Source organism: Ornithorhynchus anatinus, chromosome 13 (genome assembly GCF_004115215.2).
Source record: "Ornithorhynchus anatinus isolate Pmale09 chromosome 13, mOrnAna1.pri.v4, whole genome shotgun sequence".
Lineage (NCBI taxonomy): Eukaryota > Metazoa > Chordata > Mammalia > Monotremata > Ornithorhynchidae > Ornithorhynchus > Ornithorhynchus anatinus.
The window spans coordinates 31,434,817-31,447,134 of record NC_041740.1 but is presented as its reverse complement, the minus strand read 5'-3'; the positions used below and the strand labels follow the sequence as shown (position 1 = coordinate 31,447,134).

Genomic DNA, 12,318 nt, shown 5'->3' with positions numbered 1-12,318 from the left:
ACTTGCCCACAGTCACACAGCCGACAAGTGGCAGAGCTGGGATTCGAACTCATGAGCCCTGACTCCAAAGCCCGTGCTCTTTCCACTGAGCCACGCTGCTTCTCTGTGTTTATCTATGCATATTTATGTTTGTATTCAATTACTTACTTGACTTTATTAACGTCTGTCTCCCCCTCTAGACTCGTTGTGGGCAGGGAACATGTCTATCAACTTGATTATAGTGTACTTCCCCAAGTGTTTAGTACAGTGTTCTGCACACAGTAAATGTTCAATAAATTGAGAAGCAGCATGGCTCAGTGGAAAGAGGCAGGGCTTGGGAGTCATAGGTCATGGGTTCGAATCCCACCTCCACCACTTGTCGGCTGTGTGACTGTGGGCAAATCACTGAGAAGCAGCGTGGCTCAGTGGAAAGAGCACAGGCTTTGGAGTCAGAGGTCATGGGTTCGAATCCCGCCTCCACCACTTGTCGGCTGTGTGACTGTGGGCAAGTCACTTCACTTCTCTGTGCCTCAGTTACCTCATCTGTAAAATGGGGATTAAGACTGTGAGCCCCACGTGGGACAACCTGATTCCCCTGTGTCTACCCCAGCGCTTAGAACAGTGCTCGGCACATAGTAAGTGCTTAACAAATACCAACATTATTATTATTCTCTGTGCCTCAGTGACCTCATCTGTAAAATGGGGATAAAGACTGTGAGCCTCATGTGGGACAACTTGATTACCCTGTATCTCCCCCAGCACATAGAACAGTGCTCTGCACATAGTAAGTGCTTAACAAATGGCAACATTATTATTAATAAATAGGATTGATTGATCCTCATACATTAGAGGTACTTCCTATTTTGTCCTTGTTTACATAGTGTTTCCAGGAGAAGGGAGTGGTACACACTATCGAAGTCAGCCAAGAGGTTGAATTGAATTAGGATGAAGTAGAGTCTGATAGATCTGGAAAGAAGATGGGCATTGCTCACCTATGAGAGAGCTGTTTCCATGGAGAGAAGGGGGTGGAAATTGGGTACTCTATCTGCTTTCTACTGAACCCCAGTGTTTAAGTCTGCCATGCAAAGATTAAGACTGTCTTTCAAAGATTAAATTCTATGAATAATCTTAAAGAAGGGCTCCCTTTACTGATAAATTTGAATATCAAGGGTTAAAAATAATCCTACATTTTCTCTGAGTCTTTATTGCCTTAGTGATGGGGCAAAATCCTAGCCATTTTTCTGCTGTTTATCTGCAATTCTGCTTGACAGTACAACTTGTTCACTAGAGATGCTACTTTGCTGTAAAAACTCTCTTTATGTTCTGAAGGAATCTGCATTTTGAGTATATACTGCTTGGGAGAGATAAAGCTAGAACATTTGTTCATAGTTCTACTTTATTTTCTGATGGGTGTTCTGGAAGGAGGGTAATTTTGTGAATACCCAATGCAGTTTTGAAATGTAAAACAATTCGGCAACATGTCTTTGACTACCTTGAGAGACAAAAAAGGAACTCAAACTTTAGAATGGTTGAGTTGTGACGATTTAGAGAAGTTATTGGATGGTTTTAAGTTTCTGGTATCAAAATCACTCATAAAAGTGTAGCAATCAGTCACGAAGGCTAAAATGCAGGTTTACTCTGAAAAAATGCAAAGAAATCCATGTTAATTTTAATTTCTTATTCAAAATGGAGGCCTTTGCTAATTGTCCTTAATCTCTGTTCAGATTGAACACTAATTTACAAGGAATTTTCCATAGTGAGAACTGGGGTGTCCTAAGGAAAAAGCACAGGCATGGGAGTCAGAAGACATAGGTTCTAAACCCAGCTCTGCCAACTTCTCTGCTATGCAATTTGAACAAGTCACCTAACTACTCTGTGCCTCAGTTCCCTCATCTGTAAAATGGGGATTAAGACTGTGAGAACCACTTAGAACATAGATTGTGCCTAACCTGATTAGCTTGTGTCTACATTTACCTTAGAGCTTAGTACAGGGCCTGATAAATACTATTTAAAAAAAACCTGAATTCATATAAACAATTAATTAGCTAATTAGGGAAGAAGACTACCTTTCTTAAAATAAATGGGGTCTGGAAAAATTTTCTTTTATATATTGTCGTAAAAATATCACAGAAATATGACTGGATTCTGATATCACTGAGCATACGTGTGTGTATGAATATTTAGAGTGATACTTGCAAATGCATAGCTATAATGTGGGTAAATGTATACATATATATATATATATACATACATATTCTATAAGTGCATCACTGCCTCAATGGTAGAGGAGTAGTAGCAGAGCATTTATTAAACACCCACTTGGTGCAGTGCACTGTGCCAGGCATTTGAAAAATATAGAATAATAATAATAATATTTTTTATTAAGTCCTTACTATATTCCAGGCACTATACCAAGAGTTGGGGTGGATACAAGCAATTCAAGATGGACACAGTCTCTATGCCATGTGAGGCTCACAGGCTCAATCCCTATTTTACAGATGAGGAAACTGAGGCACAAAGAAGTGAAGTGACTTGCCCAGGGTCACACAGCAGACAAATGGTGGAGTCAGGATTAGAACCCATGTGTTCCCTGCCCACTAGTTTGTACTCTAAAGGGGTAGACAGACATAAAAATATTTACAACTCCAAGGATCAAAATAAATAATTGAGAGATTGGATCATTGCTGGAGGGTCAACTAATCCCGTCTCTGTACTTGGACCTTTGGGTGGTGGGTGTGGCTACCAGAGTAAAATCCGGGTCCATATTTCAGATCCAGGTTTCTCCTAATCTGAAATATTCCAGATCCAGATCTGGGAAGCCAGGAGTAAACTTCAAAAAGGGCTACTTTTTTCAGTGTGAAATCTAAAGCTAAATGAAACAAAGATTAATCAGCACATATTTTGGGAAAACAGCTTCAATCAATTTTGGGGAAATGCACAAATGACTAAGTTCTAAGTTGGGAAAATCAACTAGGGAAAGAAACAAACTAAGAGGAAATGTAATTTTTGTGTTAAAGAAATTATTTTTCCACCCAACTAAAAATGATGTTATTTATATTTCACTCAAAAGATGGCAGACATGTTTGTTTACATATTTAACTCACTGCCTCTTAGGCAGATATCTACTTATCTACCTACCTATCATATCAACTCATCCATCCCATCAGCAGATATTTTATGCCATAAGAAAATGAGAGAAATCTTAAATCAAAGGCTCAGAAACACAGTGTTCCTTTCTAAAAATGCCATGAGGTGTGTATATTATCTCTGCAGAACGGTTGGAATTAGCAAACTGATTCCTCCAAGCTAGAGTATTCTAAGATGCACCTGAACTTATTATTTTATTTATTTTAAGTAATTTATTTATTTTTAATGGCATTTAAGCGCTTAATATGTGGCAGGCTTTGTACTAAACACTGGTGTAGATACAAGCTAATCAGGTTAGACACAGTCCATGTCCCATGTGGGGCTTTCAGTCTTAATCCCCACTTTACAAATGAGGTAATTGAGGCACCAAGAAGTTGCTTTGAGTTAATGGCCATCTATTCATTCACTTCAATCATATTTACTGAGTGTTTACTGTGTGTAAAGCACTGTACTAAGTGCTTGGGAGAGTACAATACAACAACAAACATAGTCCCTGCCCATAATGAGCTCATAGTCTAGAGGGGGAGACAGACATTAATTTAAATACATAAATTACAGATATATACATATGGGAATGGGCGGGAGGATGAATGAAGGGAACAAGTCATCCACAATCTGCACTTTCAGTTTCAGAGTGCACAAAAGGACATTTACTCCCTGGCAACTCTCAACTTCCATATTTACTGAAGCAACATTAGAGTTTGCTAGCAAACTAGTGGTTTTGAAGTATACACTGTTACTCTAAACTTTTACAAATCTTCAACTGCCATCCTGATTAGCTTCCCAAATCGGGAAAAGATGATACTGCTATTTCCAAGGTCCTTTAATCTGTAATAATATGACACCCACGTGACACAACAATCATTGAAAAAGCCTTGAGAGAAGGAATTATATATCCACCAAAGGATTCAAATCACTGGTTGCACAGATCTTGAATAGCCCAAATTACCACACTAATAACTCTGGGATTTCAGATTGCATAGAGATAAATAACAGTACAGACAATTGGATATTAATTGAGCAGGCACAATTAGCTAGAACACATACTAAATCAACAGGTCTGTCTCCCTCTCAGGTCAAATTAAGTCGTAACTTTGGCAACTGGGTCTTTGCTTGTGTCCGCTTGTCTTCCAGGCAAGTTACTGATGGAAGAAACAATAATTCAGTGCCTGTGTGATTACTTCAGAGAACATAAATTCTTTTAAGGTTGTGTTTCTTAAAAATATATAAGCAGGGACAAGTCTGAATTTAGGAGAGTAGGTTGGGGCCACAGCATGCTAAAAATGCTGGGAAACTGAATGAATGTCTATTTATTGCTGTGAGGAATAGATAATGGGAAAGAGTCCAATGGAAACAGCTCAATAACTGGGGGTCAGGAGACCTGAATTCTACTACCAGCTCTGTCGCTTGCCTGCTGGGTGACCTTAGGTGAGTCTCTTAACTTCTCTGTCTCAGTTTTCTCATCTGTAAAATACGGATTAAACACCTGTTCTCTCTCCCCTTTAGATTGTGAGTCCCCTGTGAGACAAGGACTTTGTCTGATCTAATCATCTACCCCAGGATTTAGTACAGTATTTGGCATATAATAAGCCATTAACAAATATTATTATTGTTATTAATACCACGTTAGTATAGTACTCAATATCATCCCTATTTTGATCTGACCGCTCAAAATATTAAAGAGCTGTTACAAGCTCTACAACAAAGAGTACTCACGTTCTGGGATTTTCTTGGTAGGTTCACCTACTTATTGTGAACTGAGGGAGTTTTTTTAATCGTATTTGTTAAACATTTAATATGTGCCTGGCATTGTACTAAGTGCTGGGGTAGATATAACCAAGTCAGATTGGACACAGTCCATGTCCCATGAGAGGATCACAGTCTTAATCCCCACTTTTCAGGTAACTGAATGACAGAGGAAGTAAAGTGACTTGTCCAAGGTCACACAGCAGACACATGGCAGAGCCAGAATTAGAACCCAAGTCCTTCTGACTCATAAGTCTGTGCTCTATCAACTAGGCCATACTGCTTCTCTACCTTACCAAAGATGTTGATTGAACCTTGTCTCACTGTGGGCAGGGAATGTGTCTGTTATATTGTTGTGTTGTACTCTCCCAAACACTTAGTACAGTGCTCTGCACACAGTAAGAGCTCAATAAATGGTTAATTGATTGATTGATTTTCTGTGGGGCTGCTGTAATACCTATGCTGATTATATTTTAGTCAACAAGTTTTTTTTTTTTATACTGAATGCTTCATTCTTCTTGAAGTAGAAGGACTTTTTCTTAAAATAAACTGTACTTCTCAATGCTAATGGCATTTTGCTACCCACCCTGATCATCTCTGACCAACTCTATTAAATATTCATCAGGGTTACATTCAACTAGGAATTTTTAGTGATTGACCACAGATCTTTCCCATAAAATATTCATTCCATAACTTTGAATTATTGATTAACGATACAATTGCAGGAATAGTATAGGAACCAAACATTTTCCCTATGCTCCTGGATTAAATTAAAATAAGCTATTCTTTTCCACAAATTTCTCTCCTATATGATTTCCTCCTTTGGTTAGCTGGGAAAAAGTGGTAGCTCAGGGAAATAACTCTTTTTAAATTTTGTTCCACCTCACTCTAGTTCCAGAGGATTATGGAAGGGTAGAGTGGGCAGATAGGACAATTTGAGTGATCCCATACTGAAAGGGTAACTTCTGGTGCACAGAATCACCCATCCCCTGAGTTTCAGAGTTCCTTTTCAAACTTTTCTTCACTCTAACCTATCCAATCAACTCTGGTCCCTTCTATTCCCTTCTTTAATTCCCGCCACTAAGCCTATTCCTGTGAGGAAATACCAAAACCACTGCTCCCAGGGGATCTCGCTGGGTCTTTGCCTGCAAATTGTTTCTAGAACTAAGAAATGTACCTCATCTGACTTGGAGTGAAGGGCAGAGTGCTGCTTTGTCTTTCAAAGCTGTGCATGAATTATATCTATGCCAAATCTCCACCCACTAAATAGTGGAAGGCATCTACCAATATAATTAAAGACCCCCAAATCTGCTTTCATGTAAATTTCTTGACTAACATCTTACCTGCAGTATCCATGCAATTGCCTCAATTCACTTTTCTTTGGCATTGGACAGCTTTTGAATAGGCATTTTTAAGCTGAATGAGCTTTTCTACTGTCAACAACATCAAACAAATGTACGGGCCACTTGACCTACTGGTCTCTTATGGAGAATAATCACGCTTGTTTTGTATTTTAGGACTAATGAGTTAATGTGTGTAAAACCCTGTGAGATGTGTGAGTGAATGATATTCAACCAGCAACGGTTCTATTCACAGCCTGACCTTTAGAGATTTGCCCTTCAAGAACGGTCTAGCTCATTGTTGTGCAAACATTCCACGGTTAGTTAGTTACGCACTTTGAGAATTCAGGGAGAGTCTTCAGTGAGAAAAGTGGACCACTACATACTTCACTAACTAAGGCACCATTACACTTAATACAGTGCCTGGCACATAGTAAGCACTTAAATACCATAATTATTATTATATTTCTGTGCTAAACAGTGAGTTTTTCTAAATAAAAAAAGACTAAAAAATATGGATACTGCACTATTTTAATAGCTGGTGAGAAAGGCACTTATTCCTTTGATGAAATGTACAGACTTAGCAAGCTACAAAGAGAACATAATATTTCTATCCTGTTATGACACTTGCTTCATGAAATGTTGACCTTCAATTTCTACTGGCTTGGATTTCTAATGTCTGAAGAGTGTTTGATCTAGAAAAAAATAATTTAATAATCTTAGTCTGGTAGAATGGGCACTTCTGATGAATTATACTATAATTTCCAACCGCTTAGTATAGTGGTTTGCACACAGTAAGCACTCAATAAATATGATGGAATGGATTAGTTAAAGTCTTAAAATGTTAAAGTCCTAAAAATTGTGAGATGCAGTCAAATGTCTAAAGGGTATAGAACAATGCCCAGCTAGAGGGGAGAGGTATTTTTACCAAATAATCTTGGCAAACTGCTTCTCTTCCCCAAACTGCCCATGTTCCTCCTTGTCTCTTTGCTTTCTGATATGTGGGTTTGTTTCTTTCAGCTTCCATCCATTTCAACTCTTGCAAATACATGGTTGAGAGTTAGACATGATCCTTGACCCCCAAGGTACTTGCAATCTAAGATAAAAAGAGGGGGAAGAAGTTAGCAACAGACACAAAAAGAACGATGAAACAATAATAAAAAATAACATAAAAGACAGACAAAAATAAAGACTGTAGGCTAGTCCCCTAGACTGTAAGCTCATTATCCGCAGGAAACATGTCTACCAACTGTGTTATATTGTAGTCTCCTAAGTGTTTAATACAGTGCTTTGCACAGAGTAAGTGCTTAATAAATACCATTAATTCATTTATAAATACAATAAGAATAATAAGGTACTGTGGCTAAAGAGGTAGAATATTTTAGACTGTAGACCAACATGTCTACCAAATCTGTTACACTGTACTCTTCCTCAAGTACTTATACAATGCTCTGGACATCATTAGCATTTAATTAAATACCACTGACTGAATAATTGATTGATAAATATGATAAAAACAATAAGGTACTTTGGCTGAAAAAGCAGAGTTTAAGACTGTAGAATAAAATGTCTACCAATTCTATTATATTGCACTCTTCCTCAAGTGTTTAGTACAGTACTCTGCACACCGTTGTCTTGCCTTATGTTGTTGAGTCATCTCCTACCCGTATTGATGCCATGGACACGTCTCTCCCAGAACACCCCACCTCCATCTGCAATCGTTTTGGTAGTGTACCCATAGAGTTTTCTTGGTAAAAATATGGAAGTGGTTTACCATTGCTTCCTTCCAGGCAGTAAACTTGAGTCCCCCTCAACTCTCTCCCATGATGCTGCTGCCTAGCACAGGTGAGTTTTGACTTGTAGCAGTTTACCTTTCACTCGCTAACCACTGCCCAAGTTAGAATGGAATGGATATGCCTCTATCTGACTCTACCTCCCATAGCCAAGACTGGTTGAGTACTGGAAACTCTCCAGGTGCGACCCTGAGAGGGGCCGCACCCTGTTAGTGTGTATACATACATACATACATATATTCATACCACTGATCAAATACTAAATACAGTAAGAACAGTAACGTACTGTGGCTAAAGGAGCAGAGTTTCAGACTGTGAACTAATGTGTTTGCCAAATCTGTTATATTGTACTTTCCCTCAAGCATTTAGGACAGTGCTTTGCTCCCAGTAAGCACTCTATAAATACCACTGATTGATTGATTGGTTGATTGATTGATTCAGGCTCCTGGTAGTTCAGAGGGTAACAGTCACAACAGTAATAGCAGTAACCCATAGTCTTCCCAATTTTCTAAAAGTGGAGAAGGCTTTAAGCTGCTGGTATTTTCTCACCAATAATAAGGATGATAATAATTATGATTATGGTATTTGTTAAAGGCATAGTAGGTGTATTAAACACTGGGATAGATACAAGATAATAATAATAAAAATAATTATATTTGTTAAGTGCTTGCTATGTTCTAAGCACTGTTCTAAGTGAATCAGAATGGACACGATCCCTGTCCCACAGAGGGCTCACAATCGAAGGGGAGGATTTTATGGATGAGAAACCGAGGTGCAGAGAAGTTGTGAATTGTCCAAGGTCACACAGCAGAACAGGGATTAGAACCCAGGTCCTCTGGCTCCCAGGTTCATGTTCTTTCCACTAGGACATGCCCTTCCAGGGCTGGACCAGGGACTGATGGGAATTCCCAAAGAGGTGGAGGCTGGGTAGCTTTAGCTAAAACAGACAGAGCTTTTGAAACAAGGAAACAAGTAATGGGGGAGAACGGAAAGGCAAGGTCAAGGAAGGGTGGCAATGTGGCCTAGTGGAAGGAGCCTGAGCCTGGGAGTCAGAGGATTTGGGTTTTAATCCCAACTCCACAACTTGACTGCTGTGTGAATTTAGGCAAGTCGCTCAACTTTTCTGGGCTTCAGTTTCCTCAACTGTAAAATAGGGATTCAATTCCTGTTCCCTCTCCTAGATACATTGTGACCCTATGTAGGACTTGATTAATCTGTATCTACATCAGTGTTTAGAATAGCACTTGACACATAATGAGCACTTAAAAAGTACCACAATAATAACAATGAATAATTAAGAGGGAGCAGAAAAGAAAAAAAAAAGAAGAGGGAATCTGAACTGGAGGCAGAGTTCTAGATGTTCATAATGTGTCTAGCACGGATCCAAGCCATGCTTCTCACTGGGTGGAACTGTATTAAAACAGGTTTGTTATCCCTCCCTTGACTCCAATAGCTCTGATTTTGTTTTCTATTGTAGCCTCCAGAAATTACTACAAGAGGTCGGGGGTTGGGGTCAGGGAGGGTGTTAGTTGGGTGGGGAGGGTGTTTGGGGGGTTCAATCAATCAATCATTCAGTGGTATTTATTGAGTGCTTACTACTTGCAGATCAACTCAACTAAGCACTTAGGAGAGTACTACACAGTAGAGTTGGTAGAAGTGATCCCTGCCCTCAAAGAGTTTATAGTCAATTGTAGCAATTGAGCTACTAGAGAAGCAGCTTAGCCTAAAGATGAAACCAGCTTAGTGGATAGATCATAGCCTGGGAGTCAGGAGGATGTAAAATGAAGATTGAGAATGTGAGGTCCATGTGGGACACGGACTGTATCCAAACTGATTGCCTTTATCTATCTCAGTGCTTAGTACAGTACTTGGCACATAGTAAATGCTTAACAAATACAATTTAAAAAAGACTACAGCATATATATGCAACTAGTGCCATTGGATCTGGTGCCTTCACTTTCTGATATCCCATCAGATTTTAGTTACCCACAATATTAATAAACAATTATGCAGTGTTTGGCCAATTCAGTCTTTCGTTACTAAACATTACTATACAGATTAGTATGCAACTTCTTGTAACTTTCCTTCCCCCTGGAGAGCTTGCTAATGTGTTCTGGTTTCCTGAAACCAGGCATCTCATCTATTATCTAACAGTGAACAGAGTGGCTTCAGCACTCTACAACGTCTAGAAACCTCTCTGATGCCCTAATTGTCCCAACCATGACTAGAGAAGTCATCACTGTGCTGTGATCATGGGCAAATCACTTAACTTTTCTGTGCCTCAGTTACCTCACCTGTCAAATGGGGATAAAATACCTGTTCTCCCTCTCTCAAAGACTGTGAGCTCCATGTAGAACAGGGATTGCATCAAATCTGCCTATATTTTATCTACCCCAGCACTTAGTACAGTGCTTGGCATATAATAAGCCCTTTACAAATACAATTATTATTATCATTGTTATCATTATTAGTATGATTATCATTATTAACAAGTTAAGGACCTGCAGCCCTAATACCTCTGATGAAACTTCAAGGGCTTTCCAGAGAAAAAATTCCACTACTCCCCACCCCCACATCCTTTATCTTTCAAAAGGATTCTCCCTTTTTATCTCTTGCAAAACTTAGGTATTAAATTAGTCTCTCCTTCCTCTACCCCTACCACCTCAGGTCCATTCTGCTTACCTGAGAAGAATAATGGACAGTTAGAAAGCAAATTATATATGTGATGAGGCTGGTTGAGCAGGAAGGATTCAATAATATGTTCTCTCAAGCCATAGTTCTCTTATCACTTGTGGAGCTGCCTTCAGGTTTTAAACTATAACATTCAAGGCCTTTGTTGTAATGTTCACTGAGTTTTCTCCTCTATAGAAAATAAGCCCTTTCATGAAAGCTTAACCAGAGGCGATACTAGATAATGTCTCAAGAGTGTGAGCAATACATCTCTGAAGCACAGGAATACTATTCTTACCTCAGATGATAATAGGCAAAAAATATTTACAACAGGGATAATTAATATTTTTAAAAAGGGAACTTTCCCACGCCCTGGCATTTCTCTCTGCCTGATAAGGCTGTAAAGAACTCTGGAGATGGGGAAAGAAAAAATGCCAGAACTGGGTCTTGATATTTGCAGTTTGTATTATCGCAAGGTCCAGATGAATTTAACTGATCAAAGCCTTACTGAAATCTGTAGGGAAGCATCAAAACCACCTTGGAAATTTTAAAATTTCTTTACATATATAGTCTTTTCATTTTTTTTCCTGATACCCTTTCAAAATAAATCCGCAAATTTATTTGGGAGTTGAGCTTAACCTCTGAAATATTCTACCATCTTTTTGTCAGAACAAAGTTCCCTTAAATGTCCAGCCTCTCACCACCTGCTTTCATGTCAGAAACCAACTTCTGGAGTTGAGAGATGGGTTTGGGTCTTCTATTTCTTTTCAATTCCCTCAAGTAATGAATGTAATGTGATTTGGAGCTGGAAAAATAATGGTATTTGTGAATCACTTACCTTGCGCCCAACACTGTACGTTATGTGCTGGGGTAGATACAATAAAATCAGATCAGATATTGTCCCTGTTGCATATAGGGGTCACAATCTAAGGGGAAGAGAAACAGGTATTTTATCACCATTTCACAGGCGAAGAAACTGAAGCACAAAGTAGCAGGTGACATGCCCTAGGTCACAGAGCAGGCAAGAGGTGGAGTTGGAGATCTAGCCACCTCGAATTCTTGTCTTGATCAACTTTAATTCACTGGAGAAGTTAATCTTTTTGGCTTTTGTTTCTCCAACTGTAAAAGGGAGATAATAATTCCAACTCCCCCTATTTTGCCACAATGTTGTGAGGTAACCTGAGACAATAGATGTAAAAACTCTTTGAGTATTCAAACAGGAAAGCCAGGTTTCAACCCACAGTGGTGCTTCCAGGCCAGCTACTCATATCTGGGGTTGGCAGGCTCTGCCCTCCATTTCTCTTACTTTTTGGTACTTGGTGCCAGAGTGTGGTGAGTACTAGACCTGCTCAGATAGGACAAGTGTATAAAATTGGCATTCTCGCTTCTAGATGATCCTACTCCTAAATTCTTCTCTTCTTCTCAACTCTCCAAAAGCATTGTGGGAAATGACAATCATGAGTCTTGGAACTCCTGGAGCCTTTCAGAAGAAAGGTACTTTAATCTTGACATGAACTTTTCTAACACACGATGCAGCATATCACCTAACTGCTTTGGTGTCATTGTTTCCACAGCCAATTACCTGTAAATTCAACAGTCTCTTTCTTGCTTTTCCACCAAATCCCAGGTGTCTCAAACTCAAT

General features: G+C 39.1%; 1 long non-coding RNA gene across 1 annotated transcript; it reads right to left on the bottom strand.

Moving 5' to 3' along the window:
- Positions 1-6,739: 6,739 nt before the first annotated feature.
- Positions 6,740-11,596, bottom strand: LOC103165373. Its single transcript, XR_484531.2, has 3 exons — positions 11,514-11,596; positions 7,141-7,308; positions 6,740-6,907 (listed from the first exon to the last, which is right to left on the bottom strand). It is a non-coding gene; the product is annotated as an uncharacterized LOC103165373 (long non-coding RNA).
- Positions 11,597-12,318: the final 722 nt, after the last annotated feature.